The sequence below is a fragment of the Phocoena phocoena genome, chromosome 2, assembly GCF_963924675.1.
Source record: "Phocoena phocoena chromosome 2, mPhoPho1.1, whole genome shotgun sequence".
Lineage (NCBI taxonomy): Eukaryota > Metazoa > Chordata > Mammalia > Artiodactyla > Phocoenidae > Phocoena > Phocoena phocoena.
The window spans coordinates 80,435,781-80,462,451 of record NC_089220.1 but is presented as its reverse complement, the minus strand read 5'-3'; the positions used below and the strand labels follow the sequence as shown (position 1 = coordinate 80,462,451).

Sequence of the window (26,671 nt, the reverse complement as noted above, 5' to 3'; positions counted from 1 at the left end):
GTGACAGGGGACACCGCGGGAAGTGCTCATGGCCGCCATCTAGGCAGTGCACACGGTGGTGGGAGTTCAGCTTTAAGACTGTTTTCTGCCTGACAGGGCAGGACCCCCAGACAAATCACTGGCTGGCTCCGTGGTAGCTGGCAGCCATTCAAGACTGGTCTTGTGCCAGGAGTATTACTAGATAGCCAGACAGATCAATTCACTTTTACATCCCCGCCATTATTTATAGCCCCACTGTATATCTACTCTTGCTTATGAAGTAATGATTAGCAAATACAGTACACATAAAACATGGGCATTTGTTCTGGAAAGGGCTTTCTCCTGCTGACATTGCAGATAGTTTCACAGGTCACAGAACCTTACAAAGGATTGAAAGGGCATGTCTTGTGTAGCATTTGTTCTTTTGAAAATGATGCTCCTTTCCCATTTCTGAGTAATTGAAGAGGATAGAAAGGTTTTCTCATTGCTTATGTTTCACTGAATTCTCGGCAGCCCCTTTTCCCACAGATGTTTCAGCCAAACCTGTACAGAGGGAGGTTACATGGCTATGGCTTGCTATTTTGCTACTTAAAATGACTTTTTTGTGCTACTCTTTTGAGTGTGTCAAGGTGAACAAAAACCAGTGATGCCAGCATTTATGGCAGGGAATTTGGGATAGGATTTTTCATGCTGGAGGTGACTGATGGGACTCAGTGAAGAAAAAGACTTTGGCGCCAGTTTTGTTTGTGTTTTCTTCTCTTTGCTCTTCGTATTCTTATTCCCATTCTCTCTCTCTCTCTCTAAAGCACATGATTTATATCAAGGTGCTTCTTGATCACTAATTAGTACTGTATTCATGGAGTTTAAGAGGTGTTAGTTCAGTTGTTGCTTTGGAGGAACATCACATGGCTTGGATCATGGCGGGTCGGGGGAGTTGATATTTCCTGAAGGATGTATGGTGGCCATAAACTAGCTAGTCTGAAGCCTGTGTTCTGTAAGCTTCTGATATCAAATCCAAACACTGATTGAGTCATATTTTGCTAGCAGAATGATCATATATGGCAAAAGAACATTAGAACTGGGTGATCCCATCAGAAAGAATAAGGAAATGTGGGATGGAATCTGAAAACATCAGCTTGTTGGCAAACTGCTATACTTTCATCACTTCATACTTGGTTTGTTGTATAATGGCCTAAATTCAGATGACATTACAAGTACCTTTTCGTGCCCTCCAGCAACTGAATGCGTTTTGTATTGTATGTGCACCTTGTTTTCCATCTATTGCTGCAGACAGAATTGTGACATATTGTTGGTAATGAGACCAACGATTCATAAGAATAACTATTGTTTAGGGGTAAGATTTTTTGTTGTTCATTTATAGAGGACTTTCATAATTTCAGATTCTATTAAGGGCTTATATTTCAGGAGACTTTCTTGTAAGTAATTTAAAACACTACATAGAAAGCTGCACTATTGTCCATTACAAAGATGGGAAAAACTGAGGTTTCCAAAAGGACTTACACAATTTCATACAGAATATTAATGAGAGAAAGAAAGCAAGATTAGACTATACTCCTCTAGGATCTGTTTGTTTGTTTCTGCCCTTTTAAATGAACTTTCATAAATTTGACATTCAGAAACAATAAGAAAGGATCTCAGGAGTTATCATGTAGAATGAGGGAGAAAAAAAAACCCAACTTTTGACTCCTTAATGAAATACGCCTTTACCACACTGCCTTATATTTTATAGCCCTTTACTGTTTGGGGGGCACTTTTATATATACCGTCTCATTTGATTCTCACATCAGCCCTGTGAAGTAAATGAGGTTTATCATTTGCCTTTTACAGGTGAGGAAATGCAGGCTCTCCAAGGTTTGGTGGCTTGTTCATTGTTGTGAATCTCATAACTGTCAGACCAGGGCTAGACATTTAATGTCTGACTCAGAACCCAATGCTGTCCCTTCTTCTTTCCATGCGCTCTGTTATCCTGTGGAAGGAGCTCAGTTTAATTCTTTAAGATACTGGAGGCAACTTTGCCCAATGAAAATGATATCCCTTAGCCAAAATGATATTTAAGCATTTTCATTCCCTTATCATGGGAATCTGGATATTTGGAGAATATCTCTTCATTTCTGACCTTTGACAATGAGATTTCCCAAAACTAAACTCTCACTCTTAAGGGCAAACTAAGTCAATTTTTAATCCTCATTTTTCTTTCTTTGGTTTATCTCTCTAGATGCTTTTCCCTCTGCTCTCCAATCAGCACTTGAGTCTTCGTTTCATATGGTTTTTAGTTCTATCTAGATATACACTGCTTGGCAGGAGTCTATTCAAATTTCATTCACATTTCATTTTTTTCAATGATGCTGGGAAATCAGTAGTATACCAGTCTCCACAGTGTTTTAAGTATGGAGTTATTGCTAAGTGGAGCTACAATATGAGCCATGGGAACAGCCCCAAAAGTGGGAGCATGCTTTGGGTGAACTACATTCTTACTCACTGTGGGTTAAGAGTAGAAAGACGAAGACAGTGAGGCAAAAGCAACCTTGAACTTCATAAGTTAAAGTAAGAGACTAGATACCTTGTTTGTGTTCTGCTTTGAAAATGCCACAAAGATCAATTCCTTGAAATGATTCCAAACCACATAAAATAGCATACAGTATCAGGAAAACCGAGTCTGGGGTGTAGTTAATGACTTAGAAAACAAGTTGAGTGACTGTCTCTTGAACGGAATGGATGTTTATACTTCATGTTCCATTGGAACTGATCAGTCCTCTTTTCATTTTCTATGTTTCTCCTTTCGGCCCTGTGATTGATGTAATGCATGGGGCTACACGGCGCTCTTCAAGTCAATCCCACATATTTCACAGGCATTGCAGGACCTCTTTTCTTGGTGATACCTATCTCTAGGGCAAACATCTCGTTTAAAAATGTATCGAAGGTGGTTTGGCAGCTTTACTCTACAGGGGCTATATTCGAGAGAACTTTATATACCATTTTTGATTAAGAAATAGAAAACTTACTAGGTTTATTTGGTTCTTCAGGGTTGAAACTGAACAACAGGTTTTCTTTTCTTTTTCTTTTTTTTTTTTTTCTGATCTTACTGAAGCCTTCAAGGCGTGCTTTTACCAATAGAAGACCAGATCTTCTGTTCCATATATTCCAGCCGAGTGTAAGTTTGTTCTGAACCTCCACCCGTGTATGTCCGATGGGTCGGTTTCATTCTAGAGAAAGGATGTGGAACAACACAACTCTGCATGACTTCTGCAGATGTTTCCCTGGTTTTCAAATTAAGGACATCATTAACATGTTACTTCTTAATTACTTTATGCTCAGAACACAGGTGTTTCTGAGAATGTACCTCATAAACTAGGTCAGGATTGTACTTCACTTGGTAAACATGAGAAATAAGACACCATCCTGTGTCAAAAGTCAGCATGGAGGTCTTTTTTCCTACATTTGCTATCCATATTTAGAACCACCATCCCACATGTGCTCAAGATAAAGAGTTTTAGCAGACCTGTTTTTTTATTAGTCAGCAAAGTAAGTTCTACATCATTCTCACCCTCATCCTTATAAGATTTCTAAGAATTAAAAAAATGTGGTTACTGAAGAGAAGTATAGGTTGCTAAGTGTTTCTGAGGCCTTAGTCTCCAGCTCCCATTTCTCCTTCTTCTTCTCACTCCCACATTAATACCCATCCTCTAACCACTAGATATTTTAGCTTCCATTGTCCTTGACTTCAGGGAACAGCAAATAGGATAAGTATGTTATTCTTATATGCTTAAATATTTGGATGAATAATTTGTGATCTCTGAACAAAGGTCCACCAATGGGTTTATGCTTATCCATGCTGGTGTAGGGAGACAAATAAAACACCCAGAAGGGGGCTTCCCTGGTGGTACAGTGGTTGAGAGTCCGCCTGCCGATGCAGGGCACACGGGTTCGTGCCCTGGTCCGGGAGGATGCCACATGCCGCGGAGCGGCTGGGCCCGTGAGCCATGGCCGCTGAGCCTGCGCGTCCGGAGCCTGTGCTCCGCAACGGGACAGGCCACAACAGTGAGAGGCCCGCGTACCGCAAAAAAAACCCCCCCAAAAAAAAACAGAAAAAAACACCCAGAAGGCAAAATCTAATGAAATCGTTGAAAATTCAAGTTGTCTCATTTACTATTTCCTTTTTTCCCATTGACATTCCAATGATGTTTCATTGTAGATAAAATAATGACAAAGTTCAAGTTAATAACATACATTTTGAAGCTCTTCCTCCAACATTTAATTGATAGTAGAAATGAATGCTTTGATTGGGCCACTGAGCACATAACTTAGACATGCATTAGGGTTATTTTGGTAATATTGGGAATTTTTCTAATTACCCTTTCCAAGACTTAAAAAAAGTACATTAACAATTTCTGGTATTCCAAATATGCCAACTATTTAGCTAAACACTTAATCTTTACAATAAACTTATGAGTTATCTATCATCTCTAGTTTATGGATGAGAAGTGTTGAACCAGAGAGGTCAAATAGTTAGGGAACTGCAAACCAGGATTCAAATTTATCTCCTTACTTCAATCCAGTACCTCTTCTACAAAGCGTCTTAGCTCGAAACACTTGCTTTCTCTGTGCATTTGCTTAAGCAATTTCCTCTACCTGGTATGTTCTCCCTCCTTCTAACTTTCCCATTTCCACCTATTGGAATCCTTCAGGAAAGAGCCCAAGGCCTCCTGTCCCCCTCCCCCTCTCACCCACATTATGTCCATCCTCTCTGCATACCAGTGGCCACTCTGCTGCCACCAAGACTCTCATCTTGTAGCATGGTATCTCTTTACTGTTAAACCCCCAGCTTTCTGAGAGTAAGACTGAAGCTTTTCATCTGTGTATGCCTTGCAGTGTTTGGAGGATTGTAAACGTTGGAAATTTATTTTAGAATGACTTAAATTTTTTTGTGTAATTCTCAGATGATGTTCTGATGCCTTTCCAATACATTTCATCTTCAGGGCAACCCTTTCAAGTAGGTCATATAATTTATTCTCATCTTACACTTGAGGAGATTACGACACAGAAAAGTTAAAGAACGTGTCCCAGACCACAGAGTAGTGATACAGTCAGGATTCAAACCCAGGCCTCTAAAAATCCGTGCCCTTTCCATTAAGTTGTGCTGTTTCTCTCATCACATCAAATTTAACATGTTGACGGATAGGTGTATCATCTTGTTTGTCCAATTAAATTAGGAGATCCTTGGGGCATGAAATTAATCCCAAATCTAGTGCTTTTTTTCACTTGGCAAATGTGGCTTCTCATACGGGTTCCCCGTAAGGCTCTCAGTGCAATGCCAATTAGGCCGCAGAACCTGAATAAAACTTTATTCACGGGATCAAGCATTGTTTCTTCAATATTTCTACAAGCAATCAAAGACTATTAATAAGAGGAAGGAGATGAAACAGGACAGTCAGGAGACTGTTCAGAGGGAGAATATACCATGTGAATAACGGGAATGGGATTCGCTGTAGGTGATGTAGAGATGAGAAAGGCAAGGGGAGGCCTCTGTTGTGCAACTCTTCCCCATGTGTAAAGAAATCCTATGCATGTCTATGGCACAGACTCCTCGCCATTGTGTTCATTTTCTTCAGTGAAACAAGGAAGCCAGTGTTCTCTGGCTTCCTTCTTTCGTTGACCCCAAACTCTTTTAGGTTATGTTCAGTGTGGTGATCATTTGGTGGCCCCAGGTGACATTTCACCCAAGTGTTTCCCTAGAGTGTGGTTGAAGATTAAAATCTGCAGAGGATACTTTGTGAGGAAACTTATGAAGCCTGAATTGTGAGGACAGAGCTACTCTCTGAATTTCGGGCTCTTGATAGACACTGAATAAACAAAGATAATTCAAATTTTGAAAGAATAAATCTCATATAACCCTGCAGAACTGATGAATGAGAAAATTAGCTTGGATTTGTTGAATCAGGAATGAAAGCTCATTTTAGTGTATTTTTTTTCTCCACCAGTTGGACCACATCCCCACACTCATTTTTCTTGATTAAAAAAAAAAAAAATTGAAATGCTAACCACTGTGGAATTAGATGTTTTTTTCTATATTTTTCCTTTGTGCTCCCTTAGAACCTATTGGCTTATAAATCTAGATTAAGACAAAAGTTCTGGTCTAGAACTCAAAATAGTTTCCAAGGCTCCATTTTATGTTTGGTCTAAACATTGGCTCCATTTTCCTGCCTGAATGGGAGAATATCAGATAAAGGGTCTGTTAGAACTAAACAAGATCATGATCGGGCTGTTATCAAGATACTACCTGGGGACTTCCCTGGTGGTGCAGTGGTTGGGAATCCGCCTGCCAATACAGGGGACGTGGGTTCGAGCCCTGGTCCGGGAGGATCCCATATGCTGCGGAGCAACTAAGCCCACGTGCCACAACTACTGAGCCTGCGCTCTGGAGCCTGCAAGCCACAACTAGAGAAAGCTCGCACACAGCAACAAAGACCCAACGCAGCCAAAAATAAATAAATTAAATTAATTAATTAAAAAAAAAAAAAGATGCTACCTGGTTCTCGGGAGATGTTTCAGCTGCTGACCCCTCCTGAGAAGACAAGAAGAGTAACCCTAAATACTCCTAACTTGCTAGCCCCCAGTTGTGTTGGGGGTGGCGAGGCTATGCTCAGGTAGATCCTTTCGATAACTCCAGAACCATCTCCACCTGCGTCACCAGCCTTCTTCCTTTTCCCTTCTCTGATGGAACAACACGGCCTTTCTCACCCATAAAGTGGCACACTTTTCCTGACTCTGTCCCAAGTGCTTTAGCCATCCCATGTGCATTCTCCAGCGTTCACTCTCTTAATAACGGAAACAAGGGCTCACGGTAGTGTGTGTGGAAGGTTGACAGGAGCTCATGCCATCAAGGGTAGGGTGTCTCCAGTGGGTATGCAGAGGAAGTGACCATGTTTTCAAAGCAAAAATTTGCTTTTGCTTTTCTTCCAGCTCCTGTTTCCATGTTACCTTTTGCATTAGTTTCCCAGGGGCAGCCCTAATAAAATACCACAGACTGGGTGGCTTAAACAACAGAAATGTATTTTCTAACAGTTCTGGAGCCTGGAAGTCCAAGATCAAGGTGTCGTCAGGTTTGGTTTTTTCAGGGGCCTCTCTCCTTGGCTTGCAGGTGCAGCCTTCTCATCGTGTCCTCACATGGTCTTTCCTTGGAGCTCCTGCATCCCAGGTGCCTCCTCCTCTTCTTATAAGGACGTGGGTCATATTGGTGTCCGCTCCCTCCCTAATGGCTTCACTTTAACTCACCTCTTTAAACACCTTATCTCCAAATGCAGTTACATTCTGGGATTGGGAGTTTAACATATAAATTTAGGGGATGACACAGTTCAGCCTATAACACCTTCTTTTGACAATCAGTATTATACACCCTGGAGGCAGCATAACATATCCATGAAGAACATATTAAGTCAGAAAGGACTGGATTTGAGTCCCACCTTTGCCGCTTACTAACAATGTGACCTTAGGCTCGTTATTAGATTTTGCCAAATCTCAGTTTCTTAACCAGAAAATGGGAATGCTAATAATAGTACCTGCTTCAGTAGGTTTTCATGAGAATTAAATAAGAGGATACTTGTATGCGCTCACTTTAGTGCCTAGCTCAATAATTTCTAATCATAGTAATATGAGTGAAGGTGAATTATGAAGCCCTGAGATTTTGATTGTAATCAAATCATGGGCGTTAAGTGACACTTTTCACCCAAAATATAAATTTGCTATGAGTCTTCCAGAGTTTTCATTAAATGTTTGACTTTTTCTCTAAGTCAGAATTCGATGGACTCTGTCGTTTAGAAGAGTGATGATCCAACAGAATCAAGATGACCCTCCCTGCCAGATTTTCCATAGTACTAACTTCGAATATATTTTGTTTTTTGATAAATAAATATTGTCATATTTAGAAAATTTGCCCTTGCTTCAGCCATGGTCATCGTAATAAGTACAGCACAGCCGACCACTTAATTCAATGGGCTCCATTTGATCAAGAGATTAGATCCAGCCCAAAGATTCATGGACTGTTTGCTTCACATAAATGAATCGGTGATTCACGCTTGCTGATCAACCTACCAATACCACCATTCATAAATGGGAACAGGCCAACCCCTGCTGGCGTAATTATCTAAGGGAGGAGAAGTGGGATGGGCACTGAACAGCTGATGGCTCTTCTCACTTCTGGAGGGGTGCCCTTGAGATGACAGAGTATAGGTGGGCAGGGCAGGGCAACTGTGACACCTCCCTGGGGTCCCTTCAATGCCAGGAATTTACCAAGCCTCAGCTGTCAAAGAACAATAAATCTTCCTTCAAAATATAAAACATAAATCAGTGTTTCACAAACACTGAAAGGCAAGGAGAAACTAAATCCCCATAATAATGAAAAGAATCCTGTTAATTAAATCAGCAAGGTAGAGAGCTTCCCTCCTAGCTCACAGCCCAGCTGAACTGTAGAATACCTTGGAGACTGAAGCTGAAATCCAAGCTTTTTCTAGGTTGCAAGCCAGCATCCTGAGGGAACATTTAGAAGAAAAAAATCCTTAAGCACAGGACAAGTAAACACAATTTTTTTTTTTCTCAGAAGTTGTACTGGGTTATGTTTATCTGGGAAGAGAAGTTGCAAAACGATTTGTAAACCAGGTTCAATATATGTGTGCCAACCCCTTATCGGATCTGCCACTAGTCAAGGGTAAGCTGAAGGCCGGTTACTGTGAACTACAACATAAAAGCAAATATACGGGATGCTTAAAGGAAAGGAGAGAAATATGTTATTTCTTCTGATTTTTTTTTTAATTAGTCTTTTCACCCATAGCCTGTTTCAATTTATTTGGCTGTTAGACATCCTGGATCAGATCACTTACAGCAATGATTAAGTGTTTACTTCACACATCTTCCTTTTTGTGTGCAAAGCTATTGATATAGATTTGTGGGTTTTTTTTTAATGCTTGGTTAATTGGCTGCTCTACTAAGAGAGAGGCTGTTAACGGCGGTTGAGGAAAGCTGGAAAAAAATCGAGGTTAACGTTTCTTACGCACCTATCGTGTTTGGGAATTGAGGGCCCTGAAATATTACTGCACTCAAGACACTGATAGCAACTTCTGATCCCATCAGTGGGAGCCCTCACAGGGATGAAAGTCATATCCGCTCACCCCAGTCAGCTTTTGGTTTTACTCTCCAAACCAGTTCACTTCCACCCATAATCTACTGACCTTTAAATTGCTTTTGACTGCCAGAGGGAGTGCTTTTCAGATGAACTGGAGTCTGTTCACAGAATCTGAGACTTCCCTTCAGACTTACCCATATTTGAAAAACCCAAAACTACCCGACTCTCTTCTAGACGTCAACGTTTAACTAATCTTTCACATAATGATTAATCGAATATTAGTTATTGCATCAGTGTCTTGGAAAAATATGTTGTGAATGGCATAGGCTATATTTGCGGTACATCAGAGTTCACTCAGATTTATCTTTGACCACAGCAAGGTTGTGTTTTTAATCTTCTGGCACAAGAGTTTTCTTACCATCATCTGCATTCTCCATGTATTACCCTTTATCCTTGTCCAGCCCATAACCACACGTGCACACACCTGGAAAGATCATTTTTCAGGTGAAGGTGTCTACTGCTGCTAGAAGGTGAAATGGTAGGGTGTAGTTTTATATTGAGAAGTAGAATTGGGTCCACAACCTTTCAGCTCCCACCACACTACCACATGATTTGACCCTGGAGGTAAGAGTGGCAGAAAGAAAGGAAGTAGCCAACAAAATACAGTTCATTCCTAGCTCTCCATGGCTAAGAGGAGGTATAAGAAGCAGCAGTATCATACTGTATGGCCCACAGTATGATATGCAGTTCATTGGATTCCCGGGAGTGGAGCAACACAAGGTAGTGGATCCCAGCTCAGTCCCAACTGCTTCCCTCTGATGACCCCATCCACAGCCTGTCCTCAGACAGGTTATGGATCATGGTCTGATTTCCTTTCAGCATGGTATATTTTTTTCCTTCTGATCTTTCACAGTAGTACCTGTGTACTTGGGGAAAAAAAAATCTTAATTTTTTTTTTAACTGTGTCAAGACAAGAGAGATTTAAAGTCACAAGGCACGTAAGGTGCGTTAATGAAAAGCAAGTGTATGTATGTGCGTGCGTGTGTGTGTGTGTGTGTGTGTGTGTGTGAATTCAATGTGTGTGCATATTGGCATATCGCAAGAGACAAATTTTCAGGTTTTTTAAATTACTATTTTTACCGTGTCTTTATAATCTTTCTCTGCAGGACTTTAAGGAAATAGTTGCTTTAACAGTTTGTTCTTTGGATCTGGCTGGTAGGTGATATAAAAAGCTGTGTTTCACTGGCATTGATAGTGAATATCTTTAATCACAGGTACATGACTGGCCATCATTTGATGAGGAATAACTCTTTAAGTAAAGACGGTAACTAACTTCCTCCTAAAAGGCTAGAACCTATGCTTGTTAATGGAGAATCTTAAACAAAATACAGATTTTATGCAGATCCAAAATGTATGTCTTGTTGAAAGTTCGCTTTTAATTTCTTAAAATATAAGCTCTTCAAGCACATCTGTAGATTAACTTGGGAAAATAACCAGGCTAACATTGAACATCTACTCTGAAGAGGCAACCAAGCTGAGTGCTAAGAACAAAATAAGTTGGAACTTGATGGCAGCAGTAACAGTTCATTTCAAAGAGATTCCACAATTAAATATTAGAAATAATATTATAATTTTACCATAATGTTTAAGTATATCCGTATTTAATAGAAGTACAAAGTAGCTTTTTCTCTTTTGATTGTTAAGTTTTTGAGTGATTAACCAAAGGCAGGTGTGGACAGTGGAAACAAGCACCGTAAAAACTGGCCAGCCCCTCTGCTGCCTGGGGGACCACTGTGACACACACAGCCATTCTCTGTGTACATTGACATCGTTTTGACAGTTTAGCACCTTTTTTTTTCCGGAGTTGGGAGTGGGGGTCAAGTCTTCTGGTTAGGAATTTTCAAAGACCAATTTGTAAAAGGTAAAAATTAAGTTTGCATTCCTTTATATATTTGGATATGACAGATTAAACGCAAGGTAGGTATGCGGAGCATGTCTAATCCTTCACCAAGGTGGCAGTCTCAAATGCTTTGATGTCATCTGGTCGCAGGGCCCCTGAGACTTTTCGAGGAACCAAATTCAGCTGGCTCTATATGGCCTGCCTCTCCCTTCTGGTGTTCAAAAAAGAAAGCAAAGGTCCCTGTACCTTCTTGTCTCCTTCGTTTATTGTACGGTTTGCTTTGTTTGTTTGATTTTAAAACTGCTATTATGTGAAAGTGTTGCAAGTATAAATAATTGAGAAGATAACTCTGTAGGGAAACCACTTTTGCTGCCTTTGTGCAAAGGCAGCTCATTATGGCTCTGAGCTGCAGCATTCCGTAAGAGCAATTATGCAACATCAGTATGTCATGGATATTAACCAAGGGGAGTAGATAAGAGACGGGAAGATAATTTTGTAACTTATTTAATTAAATTTATTTGGTTTTTCAAATAGTTCCTCTAGTGTATAATTTACCCAACCTCTCTGTGGTTGCTCTGGTCTTTGCAGGACTGGCATTCAGCATTTGTTTGAGGGCATCCCTCCTCAGTTCTGTGTGGACCTACAATGTATTTCTGTTGGGGTTTAATTTCCACCCAAGGAGAGGTTACCCATGAAAACGGAACTGTAATTTGGTCATGAGGTGGTTATCCCCCCCAGGGCTTATATAGCCAGTTAATATATGTTAATACAGCAAAGTGAACAAAAGGTTAAATAAGTGGGTCAGGCTCAGAACGAGTCCTGTACTGCTTACTTCTGCTTAAACGGAAGGAAAAGCCCATAATGGCACTCGCCTTACTTTCACCCCCATCATTTTAAGAATTGCTTTGCCAATCCTTCACAGCAAATAGCAATTTTAAGTGGACCAAAACAGAGCTCAGGGTGTTTGCACTCCATGGTAATGATAGAGTAGCTGTGCTCCCTGGAGTTCAATAAGCCCAACAATTGAGTCATTTTTGCCCCCTGTGAGCGAATCACTGCTGTTAGCCTGAATGACAGGATTGCTTATAGAACTGGAGCCCTTCACCGGGCTGACCTCATCCTGGGACAGCGAGGTTCAGAGGGCAGGCAGGTGGTGTTTAACACAGTTACAAGTAAAAGCTGATTTTGTACGTGTACACTCTGTAAACAAGAAAGCAGGATTGGCAGGGGCTGGGGGGGGGAGGGGAGGGGGGGGGAGGGAGAAGCTGGATGTGCATTGATGTACTTTATCCAAAGCAGCGCTTCCTCTTTTCCTGTCTCTTTTCCCTTCTCATTTCTTCCTTTCCTTAATGTCATGCTCCCCTCACCATCTTGTCTCTGCCTCTGTCTCTCTCCTCCCCATCTCCCACCCTCCGTACACAGAAGTCTCTAACACATGTAATAGACATGCTAAAGTTAGATGGCCACAGCCCAATTTTAGTTCTGATTAATGAAAGATGCAGAGGGTGTTGCCAAAAAGAAAAAAAAAAAAAAACTCCAGATTTAAGATTAGTCTTCAGTTTCTGAATCATTTTTGAAGCATAAATTTTAGGCACACATAGCAAAATACCCAATGATAGTTGTTGTTTTTTTTTTTTTTTTTTTTTTTTTGCTGTACGCGGGCCTCTCACTGTTGTGGCCTCTCCCGTTGCGGAGCACAGGCTCCGGACGCGCAGGCTCAGCGGCCATGGCTCACGGGCCCAGCCGCTCCGAGGCATGTGGGATCTTCCCAGACCGGGGCACGAACCCGTGTCCCCTGCATCAGCAGGCGGACTCTCAACCACTGCGCCACCAGGGAAGCCCTAGTTGTTGTTTTTTTAAAAATATTTCTTTGAGTAAGAAAATATGAGAAAAGTAGCAAAAGGGAAAGGTTAGAGAAGACATCCCAGCCTAACATCATCTTCTAATGATCAAACTACCTTTGAGATAGAGAAATTCTAGAGAACATTTTCAGCCTGCACATTTTTGGGGGTCAAAGGGCAATGGAGTAGTCAGGTTTTATAATAATCTTGGGAGGGGGTATTGTGAACAGGTAATATATAAAACAAGAGCCCTTCAAATGATTCTCTATCTCTGAGTCTGACTTGGGGAAGTAGGAACATGGAAATCCTATTTTCAAATAGATAAATGATTTAAAAATACAATTTCGGTTAAAAAAACACTGCTTCATTTTTCTTCAAATCCTTGGAACCCTAGTGCCCCTCAAAATCTTAATAACTACACTTAAGAATTGATTGGTACCATTATTCCCTCTTAGAGATTCATAATATTAGCCTATTAAAAGCTGTTAGCCTATTAAAAAGCTCTTAAAAGCTGTGACAAAGCTTGCAGCAAAGAACACATCTTTACTTTGTTTCACTTAGTGCTGTTTCCCTACCACACTTTGACCTACCACCTTTGTTTTGGAGGAACACCTATTGACACCAGTGTCCTTCAGAGCACAATTTGGGAAAACTTCCTTAGAAAGATATAATGAGAAAAAAATATTTTAAGAAAGTTTTCTATTCTTCTTTCCTTTCTCCATCTCACAAACCTTACTCCTTCACTTTCTACTCACTATTCCTCTGTCCCCAAATACACACACGTGCGTGCACACACACATACAGACACGCACACACACACACACACACACACACCCCAGAATACTTCATTGACCTCAGTTCCCAGTACTCCCAGCTTATTCTCTTCTCTCAGTCAACTGGACTTATCATGCCCCAATGTTCACCAGCCTAGAAAAGTCTGGTGCCCACTTTATGCCAAGTCAAGTCCTTCTCTTCCTTCAACCCTGTACACAAGACTTGCCTGGCATCTCTAATGCCCAGATGGATTCACACCTTTCAGCTAATGCCTCTAGTCTGTATCTTTAGTGGTTTTTGAGTGCAAAGATAACTACACAGAGCCAGGAAGCCAGAGTTATTTCCCATATTAGCTCTGCCCTATTCTAGGGAATATTATTTCGTCAGGGTTTCAGCTATTCAGCCACTTGCAAAGTGAGGACAAGAAAATCCCTCTGGGCTCTTCCATTCTCAATTCAACATTATTTCCGAGACGTAGGAACCTTGTTTTCATTCAGCCATTTAGTTATTCATTCACTATACATTTTATTGAGGATGTACTGCATGCTTGACACACTCTCTATAACATAGAATTAAGATGTGGTTCTGCTTTCTAGGGCTACCTGGTGGGAAGCTGGACACGTAAATTGTGATTATAGTATTGAATAAATGCTGTGATGGGCCTGTGAGCTATAAGTGCTACTGACTGAAGAAGTGCTTCTTATTCAAACTGTGGAATCAGAGAAGTTACCTCCAAAAGCTGTTCTCTGATAAGAATTTTGAAGGGTGTGTTGACCAGATAGCCATGGGAGAAAGGCCATCCCAGACCGAAGAAATAGTGTGTTCCTAGCATGTTAGCATATTAACTTTATACTTATTAATTGCCTTTTGTTTATATGTACATTACTGTATAGCAGTTAAACCAATTTGTAAATTAAATTATTTTTACGTTACTTTATCTTTACTGTGAAAATGGAGATCATTCAAATGCTATCATTTCTACTTTTTTTTTAAACATTTTTTTTTTTAAATATAAATTTATTTATTGGCTGTGTTGGGCCTTCGTTTCTGTGCCAGGGCTTTCTCCAGTTGCGGCGAGCGGGGGCCACTCTTCATCGCGGTGCGCGGGCCTCTCACTGTCGCGGCCTCTCTTGTTGCGGAGCACAGGCTCCAGACATGCAGGCTCAGTAGTTGTGGCTCACAGGCCCAGTTGCTCCGCGGCATGTGGGATCTTCCCAGATCGGGGCTCGAACCCGTGTCCCCTGCATTGGCAGGCAGATTCTCAACCACTGCGCCACCAGGGAAGCCTTTCTATTTCTAATAGTAAGCCACTTTAGGAAATTCTGATAGATGTGAAATGTGAATATGCAAAAAAAAAGATCCTTTCAAATTGCAGTACAAAGTGTTTGCTTCTTTGTCTTTTGGAGACTATAGCTTTGTCTGGAACACAGGGATCAAAAGTTGATGTCTTTATTTCTCTGCAAATCAGGGGAAAGAAATCCACTAACCCTCTAAAGCTAAAATATTTAAGGATTAAAGCAGCTGTGGCATAACTGCTGGTTTGCTGAGTCTCTTGTGATTTATAAAGATATATTTTATGTCTTTTATGATTACGGGATGATGCTAAAAATTTTGTGGGTAATAATACCGTCACATTGGAAAGACTGCATATAACATCTCTGAAGAAGATACAGAATGCTACCCAGCTGCAAATCAAAGTAAAAGATGTTTAATTCGTTATTAAGAAAAGGCAGTGAAGAAATTTTATTTGGAATTTGGTCTTTGATGTCTGATCATCATAAATGTGAAAACATTAAATCATATGTTATGAATAGATTGCTTTGCCTCTTGACGTAATGGGATATGTTTTCATAATAATTTTTAAAGATTTTTGTTAGATGTATAGCTGTTAGAACTATAGTTTGTTTGAAGTGACCTTGAAATTTTTTAAATCTTCGATTTTTCCCCCTTTGGCACCTGGACTAGATGCCAGTATAAACTGGTTAAATACCATTTGGTTTAAACAGAAAGACTGTACCATATATGCATATTTATGATATTTTGTTTGTTGGATCTTTTTCTTAATATTACTTGACTTTCTGTGTTTTAATCTCATTTTTTTTTTCTTATTTTGGGTTGAAGCCACTCTAAAGCTTAACACCTAGGAGATTTCTCACTTATGGTTCCCTTTAAAAGTGCTAAAATCTCAGCCTCTCAAACAAGAGACCAAGCTACAATTTAAAGAAAGCAGTGGTATTGATAAAGGGCCCTAAGAATGTTGCCACTTTCCTCCTGTGTCTTCTGCCACATTCTTTCTTTTAAACCAGCAGGAGAGTTGGAAGAAGGATAAGAGGCTGGCCCATCCAAACACTCCTGGCATGCCACGCTGGTCTCTGAGGTCTCCCCTGCTGCTTTAGAAAAAGGAACCCCACAGACAAATGAAAGGGCCACGGGGACATTCTCATGCAAGCCCCTTCCCTCCAAACACCAAGTGGCTGTAGATTGCTGGTGTTGGGATGGCTTGGCCTGAGTTGAAGAATAGACACTTGAGAACCATTTGTTTCCACACCATTTTGGGTGAAGTGCTATAGTTTTCACTTTAAAAGCCCGTTTAAAAAGAAAAATACTGTTTGAAAGGAGGACACAATTTGGAAGCCATCACACTTAATGGAGTCCCTTTTCAATGTAACACTTTGTCCTATCAATTCTCTTCTAAATTAGTTGTCACTACCTGGAGAAAACCCACCCTTAATTGTCTTAAAAACAAACAGTCTCCCGTATATTTTTCCTATCTCCAATCTTTAAAACTCTTTTGGAACTTCCATAAAATATGAAGTGAAACACAATTTGTTTAGCAGTACACAGTACATTATTACCATTGCCCTCTAAATCCAGTCACACAAATTATCTCAGAATTAAAAGAAAAAGCAAGCTGGACCTAACAGGAATAAAGGTTTTTACTGACAATTAACTTGACCAGCCATTGTTAGATAAAGGACTTGGTAAAATCTGCAGGATCTATGAAGAGGAAGTAATTCTTTTGGAAGTAGTTAGGCAGTTTATTATACTTGTTGCCACAGCCTGAAATATTCATCTAGTTTTGGAGATCTGAGGAGATGAGAGGGGTTTGAAGTTAAAGTCGCTTCTTTCTAGACTTTCACTCTTCTTTTGTCCTTTGTCTTGAGTGGCCTGACTAGCTTGTCAGCCTGAAAGTTCCACTGTCAACTCAAAGGCAACATCTGGAAAGCTGGGTTTGCCTCTTCTCATCTCAACAAGTAGGAATTCCTCCGAAATTTCCAATTTTCATCAAGTGTATACCATAGCATACCAGACATAGATTCTCAGGTTTATCCTTTTAATATCGTTTATATTTGTATCTTTTCTTTGCCAGCTAAGCACAATTCATCAGCAGTTCACCAAGCCACATGGCCTACTTCTTTTGTATTTCTACCATCTTAGTCTGAGTTCACTTTATTTCTCTCTTCTGCTTGGATTAGAATAGCTTCCTACCGTTTAGCTTCTAGCTTCTCATCAACTCATACATAGCTCTCAGAAATACATCTTCCTCAAGCACCATATTTCATCATTCCACTCTTCAGGAATTTCAGAGGTTCAGTTTGTTACTCAAGAACTTCCACCCGGGTGGGGGAAATGGGGAGATGTTGGTTAAAGGATACAGACTTCCAGTTAGAAGATGAATAAGTTCTGGGAATCTAATGCAAAGCCTGGTGATGATAATTAACAGTCTCGTATCATGTACTTGAAAGTGGCCAAGAGAATAGATATTAAATGTTCTCACCATGAAAAAGAAATGATAATTACGTGATGTGATGGAGGTGTTAGCTAGTGCTAATCATTTTGTAATATATAAATGTGTCAAATCAACACGTCGTATACCTTAAGCTTACACAGTCTTATATATCAAACTTACACAGTGTTACGTATCAATTACAACTCAATAAAGCTGGAAAAATAAAAACTCCTTCACCAGCTTGTCTATTAACTGTGGCCATGTGTTCCAGACCAAAACCAGGAGCCTGTCTGAATTCAGTTCCTGCACCCTCCCATGAGCACAGCCTGATCTGCCTCGGTGTCTTCACACACACCATTTCCTTATTTCCTTCCTTCCCAATAATCTATACGCTTTTAATCTGGTCCAACTTCCCTCCTCCAAGAATCCAGTGATTAACCGTCATCTGACTTCTCTAATTGACTCCATCACACTTATTTACTGAGTGTGGACTGCTATGATTTGTAATTATTACGTATTCTCAAATTGTGCTTTTCAATTTGTTTCTGTGGTTGCAAAGAGTAAAAATCTTTAAAGGCTTGAACTGCATTTTTTAAATTTTAAATAATATGGACACAGTCATATAATTATATACTTACATATTATATATAATTTCTTATTATATATGATCTTGTCATATTTTGTTATTAAACTTGTCTTTTGTTAGGTACAGAATGTAGAAGATTTATCAGTGTGTGACACATGTACAGATTACTGTGGAGCTTAATACTTACTCATTCTAAAGTTTTTAGGACCAAAAAAGGATGAAAAGAGGCCTTACATAATCCCTGTTCTCTACACCTTGCTGCCCTTCCTACCCCCTCACCTTTCCCCTCCAGAACCCAGTCTCTCCCTGGGATACGTATGCACTCCCAGAGAAAGCTCTACTAGGACAGTTCTCTAGACATTGAGGCAGTAGGTGCTGAATAACTGTTGACTGACCCCTGGGGAACATAGGATAAAGCAAGGAATGAGGCTGAGAAAAATGTCTGTTTGCCCTGGAAAGTGAGAAAGGGGAGAAAAGAGCAAACACTAGAACATGGCATGATGGCAGAAAAACAAGGATTTTTAGCAGCTTTTCTTTTCTCCATCATTTTCAGCATTCCCACTGCCTACAAAGTTTCTGTCTTTGACCTATGTGGTTATATGTCTAAATATTCTAGAGTTGATAACCCTTCTTACCCTTCCTTTCAGCAGCAGCAGAACAAAAAACTTAGCCAGGTGTTAATCTCTGCAAAGTTTATTGCCTGCCTGGTGTGTGTGTGTGTGTGTGTGTGTACACATACATATACATACATGTATGTGTATGTGCGTGTATACACACACATACGTACATGCATATGGCTAATGACTTCTCACAGTTTATCTCAAGGCCACATTGTTTCCTGTTCCACTTGGTTGACAGGACATCTCTGACGTGACAGATGTATCCACTGAGAATGGGATCATGCGTTTGAAACCAGTTTAATTCTTAGCAAGGCGATGCATATGGCTTATGGAGATTTTGTGGTTGATTTTTTTCCTTATATATTACTCAGGGAAGCCTGTGTCAGTATAAATCAGTGGTAACGAAATCAACATTATGGCATTTTTGATACTGCATTTGCAAAAGCTTTTCAGGATGTTGTTTAATTCAGGGCTTAATGATTGATATTATAGACAGTGAATAAACATTTTTGATGGATCTGTTTGCTCACAGATTTAAAAAATCGAATCCCTTTTTCTCTTGGATTTAAAGGGTGTAATGCCGTTGAAGAGGAAACAGTTCAAATGTGGTCCTCATAGGCTGGTGGCACCAAAAGTAGAAACTCAGAGTAAAATTCGCTGTCAGGAAAAATGGAGCATTCTTTCTCAACTCAGGAACACGTGGTTCATGCGAGCTCGCTTGTAGATGGTTGCTACAATAAGACTCCTTTCATACAGGTGTGTTTATGCCCCAGGCTTGCTGGCCACAGTCCATTCCATTTACAGAAGCTGAATTAAACAATAACTACCGCATTGCAAAAAATGGTGGGGAGAGGGGGAGAGGAGGGGGAAAGGTGAGCGTCAAAGGAGATGCCTGAGAGCTTTGTTCGGGCCAAGAAAAACCCTGTTGCAATTGTCAGAGCTTGTTGATGTTGCCGGCAACGGCACTTTTTTTTTCTCCTGGATTTTGTGGTTCTGCCTTAGGAAAGAAAGTAAAATAGAACGGAAGAACAAAGTCCTACTCTATAAATCAGCAGCTGCTCCCTGCCAGATCAAAGGAGTGACATTTTTGCTCCTGGACTACTTGTCCACTTGAGGGCTTGACAGGCAGCTAACAGCTGGCCTGCTAGACTGTATGGGAGAATCCGCCTACATCTTCTTCCGAGCAGATGACAAGCTAATCAAAGAGATATCCATAGCATAGGGCATGTAAGTGCACCTTGATCTCCTCAAACATAGCTAATACATAATTACTAAACAGCTTGGTGTATTTTTGGCAAGTTAATGCTTAGGTGGCTTCCACTGAGAAGTAGGATATAGAATTAATACTCCAATCAAAGGTGATGTTGAAAGCTAAAGAGATACTAGATTTGTCGGGATCTTCTCCTGTTAGCGCGAAATGGCTAGGAACATGATGAGAACTGGCTAAAATGTGTGAAACTGATTGTCAGGTGACTGGTTGAGTTTTTGAAGCCCAGTCAGGCAGTAGTGTTCAGATAGATGAACAGGTACTTGATAATTGGTAATTTTGAGAACAATTACTCCTGCTTTTTATGCCGATAGAGCCGAACAAAGCTGTAGATGTATCTTCCGTGTCTGTAAAGAATTGCTTTCAGAAGCACTATTAGGAGTGTAGGTATACAGATCTGGAATTTTAATGTCAGTAGTAAAACTTTCAGAGTAATTCAGTTTCTAGTTGATTTCCATCTGCAATAAATCATGTACAGGATGAGGTAATATAATACAACTTATGTCTATTGACTTAGTATTTTATCTTTAAGAGGATAGATCCTAGATATGAATAGCTAAGGATCTTTGTGTATTTTCTCCTCCCTTGCTTTCAAGTAGCTTTGAAAGATCACTTTTATAGTACATGATAAATAGCCACACATGAATAATCTGATAGCATTCTGGAAGAGTAACAGTGCTTCAAAATCATAACCTGCTGGGATGTTTTGTTACGCGCCATTGGGTGTGATTATACTTATGGAATAGTGTTTATTGTTGCTCAGTATTATAAAGAAAATAAAAGATAATTCCCTATCTTAGATGAATTTCTCAAATACTTTTATTAAAGAGTCTCTACTGTTGGCTGTATATGCCTTAGTCAAATAGGATGCCAAATTCTCCAGGTCATTTTAAACACTTTTTTAATTATGAAAATAATCATACTTATTATTAAAAACTCAAACAGATCAGAATTACATGAAATAAAAATAGAAATCTACCATTTTCCTGCTATCCATTCCTGAGAGAGAACAATTTCCACAAGAACACTTTATTGGTCCAACTTTTCCTTTAGGAGGTACTGATGGAGTAAAATGTATTAAATTATTATAAATTGTTTGTTGCCCAAGACAAGTGATTAAAGGACTGTTTAGATCTGACATAACTAAAGAGAATAGTGTGTGCATTTTCACAGCTAAGGTTCTTGATTACAATTTGATCTTTGCAAGTTTCTATTCTTAGTAAGAGTACTGGATCACGTATTTGGTATGTGACCTAGAGCAGAAACTCTCAAACTTAAATATGCATGTGTCACCTGGAAATCTTTTAGAATATTGATTCAGATTCAGTAGTGCCAGGGTGGAGACCACTATATTTCTGCAGTTCTAACAAGCTTGAGGGGATGTTGATGTGGCTCGTCCATGGAACACAGAGTTGCAAGGATCTAGAGAACCGTTAAGAGAGTGATTCCAAAATAGCTCGCCCCACTACCCAGCCCCCCAGGAGATGCCCACTCCAGTGTCTAAAATCCCCACCATGGCATTATACACTTGTATTAGCTGTAATCTCTGGGAAGACTCCATGGCATGGACACATGCTACCTGCAGGGGTACAGCACATTATTACCCCGTTATCAACTCAGCATGGCTTTGTTTAATAATAACGCACCTAGTCTGAATTATTGCCCATAAGAGAACAGAGCTCTTTAGGAGGGGACATGAGATAGATGCATTTTGAGTGTAAACTAACATTTAACGAGCCCTTACTGTGTGCCAGGTACTGTGGCACAAAGATTTTACATGCAATATCTCCCTTAATCCTCAGAAACAATCTGGGCCCAACTCTTGCCCCAGTTTATAGATAGGAATCAAACTGAGGCTTAGAAGTTTACATAGACTTGCCCAAGGTGACACAACAAGGAATGAGCCCATGCTCTTCATCACTTTGCTCTACAGAGAAGTCTGGAATATGGAACAATAACTGAGAAGCGTTTACCCAAAGTAGGGTATTTTAGTAAAGAACCTATGTGCACCCTCTTAACCTGAGGGAAGAATTAGATAAAAGAAAGAATTTTGAAAGAACACATTAGAAGGTCATCAGAAGATAAGCATGAGCTACTTGATAATTTTGCCCAGGGCCTTTCATGTCAGCATAAACACTCCACTGCTCAAGGCCTATTCATAAAGCTACAAAAGGTGTGTGATTCCAGATTAATATCATGTTTTCATATTGTAAATTTATAAGTATTAGCTCATGGTGTTTTGAGAGCTGTAGACCAATCTAGTATCTATCAAATTATAAATTAAGCTGTAGCTCTGGGAAATTAATTATGAACCATGAATGTGTCCCTAAGTAGCCCATGGATCTCATTTGTTTACCATACTTTGCTCACAGTTGTCTGGGAAAAAAGACCCACTTATCTGGCCACTTGTGAAAAACTTATGTTTGAGACATGACTCAATCATCTGTGTGTCAGGGTACACATTCAAAGGCATTAAACCTGCTTAATTCACTGATTCAGCCTTTTCAATGTATCTCATTGAGAAAGCCCCACTCTTGGCCATAACCACACACAGAAAAAGACATGCTTTCTTTGTGAACTAAGAAAAAAAATGAAGAAACTTGATAACTGACTTGCCCCTCTTGAGGCTTCATTGCTGCACACCCCAACCAGTAGCAAGCTTTGTGAATAAGCACCTTCACTGATGAAGTCTCACGGCTGGGGAAAGTGGAGAAACAGAGGTTTTTCATTTTTTAACAGGTCCCCAGTCACCAAGCTGCCTATAACACCTCTTCCCAATTGATCGGATCCCTCTTCAGCAGTTCAGCTCCCCTCCTTAACCAGACCAAACCATGCAAAAGCTTCAGTTCTGGGGATTCTTGATTCCCCCTCAGAGGGTTTCAGGGCTGGCATCTTTCCAGTTGACTCCACGGAAGCCTGCGCTTTCTAACAAAAGGAATGCTGCCGAAAGGAATGGGTTACCAGGTGGGGCATGAAGTTAGTGAACCAGAAAGAGGGATTTATCAGCCATTGAAAAAGAGGGAGAAAGAGAAAGGAAAAGGAATCAACCAACTATCAGGAATGACACCTAAGTCTTCTTCTATCAATCTGAAATATGCTGGGGAGTGAAAACACTTTAAAAGAAAAATCACCGCGTCAGAATTTTGTTGCAGAAAAGTTTGGCTCTTTTGTTGGGACTTAAGGTGGGGTTGTGGGAGAGGTCTCCAGAAGACCTCTCTCCAACAAGACAAGATGAGATTTCAATGATAGTTTCCTCTCTTGGGTTTATTCTTTTTAATATATAGATATATATTTTTTCACTCTAAGTTGACTCAAAAAGTCCTCATGATTCTTGGAAAGTCATTGAATTTATTTCTATAATTAAGTTATTTTTAAACTAACCATCTAAGTGTATAATTTTTAAGGATCACACACACTAATGCATTTTCTATTTTAGTAAAATTTAATGAGAAAGTCGATAGTCTTAGTAGATCCTCTCCAGAGCTTTCGTGAGCCTGGATACTAACTTTGTGTTCAATATAAATCAATGGAACTAGTGTACTTTAGGGTACTCATTCCCTAAGGGGTCACTAATGGAATTATCTCTAGCCCTTAAAAAAAGTCACAATGAGGCTAATGAAAAATATTTGTTAAGTGAAATCTGGATAAGGCACTAGGCTTGCTAGCACATTTATGGCATTTATCATATATGGCATATTTTACATGCAAGTTGTACAACCCTCAGAATGCTTTTAAGAGCTATCTAAGAAGACTTTGTGATTTCGGGTGAAATAGTTTGTACCAATAGAAAAGTGTATGTCTTCAACTTCAAAATCATTCTGGGATGACATTACAACTTAGAGAATTTTTTAATATCAGATACAGATGAAAAACCTAACAGTCTTTGGATTGGAAATAACTTGCGGGGGTTTTCATTAAAGTTGGGTGCAGCTTGCTGCATTTTGGTTAGTTGGATGTCTTCAGCAATTTTTCAAATGTTTTGGGTTTGGCAAAGTCCAAAATGTTTTTGCCAACACCCTCTTTTCCCCTTAGTTTTTAAACCCGTGTGAAATTCAAGGATAACTTAATCCATATGTGTCTGATTCATTTACACTTAACTCATCAAAATGTTATTTTGTAAGACCCATTTAATAGCCAAGAAACCTTTTGAGCCTTTTAAGATGTCTTTTGTCTTTGAACCAGTGAGTTGCATTTTTCCATATGAATGGAGCTTGGACCTTGAAAGATGGAAGACCAGTCTGTTTTCAACTTAGACTCTTCAGATTTTAAGTAGAATCAAAACTTGATATTCTGTTTACTGTTTGAGCGCTGAATAACTTCATTTTAAAATATAGATCAGAGGAAGTGGAAAAAATGTTCATGTTATGTAATTTTGGGGAAAGACCATATTTGGAAATTTCACATTACTGATATTAAAGAAATAAAAATTACTCCTAATTTGATTTTTTAAATCTGTAATTAAATGGCTTCATTTTATGTACATGGGTGTGTTTTCTAAGAGTGGCCTGTGGATCAGCAGTGCAGTGGGGTAATTTCATTTTTTAGTGTTAAAGTGTTCTTACAGTCAGCTCATTAATTGGTAATCTTAATAGTAACATCTATGGTGTTTATAAGATATCCCAAGATCAGGGGAGTTTACAATTGGCAGGAGTTGTATGTTAAGAGATTTCTGAAAAATTGGGGCCCATATGTTTTTAAAATTCTGCGTGATTTGAAAGAATGTGGTAGAATCAGGAATCTGGCAAGATACAGCACTACAGATCACAAACATTGTTTGAGAACAACAACTCAGAGAGGCTAACTGGAGCCCTAGTGAAAAAAGCAAAATCTCTATGACCCTTTGTAAAAGGATCTAGTGAAAACCTTCAGAGGCTTCTCTGCCTATTTGTTTAGTAGAACTGGGTGAAGAAAGGCCATCACCATAACTGCTAGTGAACATCCAGTCCATGCCATGGTAACTAGTTGAAAATGTAACACTGGAGTGGCATTTCCAAGTTCAGCCCTTCTATAAAGACCTGAGAGCACACAGATTGCTTTTTTTAATGTTCTGCATTGTTGTGGATCCCCCATTGAACAACCTTTTGAGATGACCCCGTTTTTTACTAATGTAAACATTCTGACTAGTATCCAAAGAAATGACCTTTGAGTGAACCTCTAACCTTCCCAGTAATTATTTGTTTGAAGACAGTGTGGAGTTCTCCTGCTGAGAACTAAGGACCATGATGCCTTGCGGCTCTGTGAGGAAGGGAGTGTTTGGGGGAACTGGAGAGAAAGACATAAATAAGTGAACAACCTCCAGATGTAAATAATAAAAGAGTAAAAGGGTGAAATTAAAAAGGGAAAAAATAGCAATTCATTTTACCTAAAGAGTTGGCCTATAGGAAAAAACAAAACCGGGATTAGTAGCACATAAAAAGAGGTGAAACCCCTGCCATGTGTGTCCTCCATTAGAAACTTCAAGGAGCAGAGGAAAGGTTTCTCCTCTCCTGAGCATCTCAATTGGTCTTAACCTGAGCTGATGAAAAGAGTTCTGGGGGTGGAACTCTCAGGTCAGTCCTCCTTGGTCCCAGTAAAAGCAGTGAGGGAAAGAGTAGGCCATTAAGTTCCTTCTCTGATTTGAGGGATACTTCTGGAAGGCTTTGTGATCTATCTGGTCAGATATTCCTCAGCACCACTTAAGGTGCCCAGTGGGAATAAATACGCAGTTTCCACTCTCTTTTTGTTTTCACCTCTCATAAGCTCACTTTCTTCCCCAAACCTGAGGGGGTGTGATGTTTCTTGACAATCTGAGCTACGCTTTCTTAAGTAATAAAGAAGTCCATTGTTTGCCAAACAAACCCCATATGCAAAAGACTCCTTTGGTTTTCTAGAGGCTATTTTTCTTCAGTCTAATTGTATTCCCACCAGAGTGCCCACAGGAGGCCTGAACAGGTGTGGGCTGCTGTCCTCCACAGAAGGGACTTTAACGCCATAGGAGCGCAGAGCTGCCAACGCACTAGAATTTTCCTGGCTAATTTCAAAGAATGAGTTTTCAGTTCCTGCCTGTGACCCCATGTAGACTCATTAATCATGAAGTCCCCCTGCACTTAAGATTTGAAACTGGGAGTACTGGGAAACGTCATCCGTGGGTTTATTTTGCAGGAACAGCTAGCTATATGCTAGGCATTCCCCCTCCCTCCATGTCCCCCCTGAAAACATGCAGCCCGTGCATCAGCTCAAGCGTGTGGGGCATGCATGTCATTAAATGCGTGGGGACAGGGGTATAACTCGCAAATGGTAGAAAATTGTTTTGTTTTTATTAAATTTGGAGAAATAAAGGAGATTTCTTATCATCTTACTCTGTACATGAATATTTGATGGGCATTATTAAACATTAAAGTAACATGAAGTAGGCACTTATTTTTGGATTTCCAGCAAAATTAGATCCAGGCTTCTATACGAAATAAGTGCTTCTCCTTTACATTCCTGTGATTCAGCCACCACCTGATTGGAAAATGTTTCTTGGACCCTAATATCAACCATGTGTACCTGAGGCTCTGTCTTTCTAGTGGGTTGAAAGGTGGCTGGGTTTATGGTTGGCAGTTACCTTATCCCTGCCCTGGGTGTCCCAGCTTAGACTGGAAAGGCCGCCCCCAGCTGGCACTGACCTCTAAGTGACCCCTAACTTTACAGGCTTAAACTGCAGGAGTTGCCGAAGAGCAGAAGTCTTTCTGGCCAGCACTTATTACTGCTGTGTTGGTGATAAAACTTCAGACAGCCTAATTGATGGCTTTGCTGACCTAACAATACCTTGTGAAAGCCGAGTGCCAGAGCCTGGTCTCCATTTATGACCAGCTGC

General features: G+C 40.0%; 1 protein-coding gene across 8 annotated transcripts in view; it reads left to right on the top strand.

Annotated features, from left to right (window-relative positions):
* Positions 1–26,671, top strand: part of MEIS2 (Meis homeobox 2) — a 200,770-nt gene that overhangs the window by 168,078 nt on the left and 6,021 nt on the right. The window lies entirely within an intron of this gene.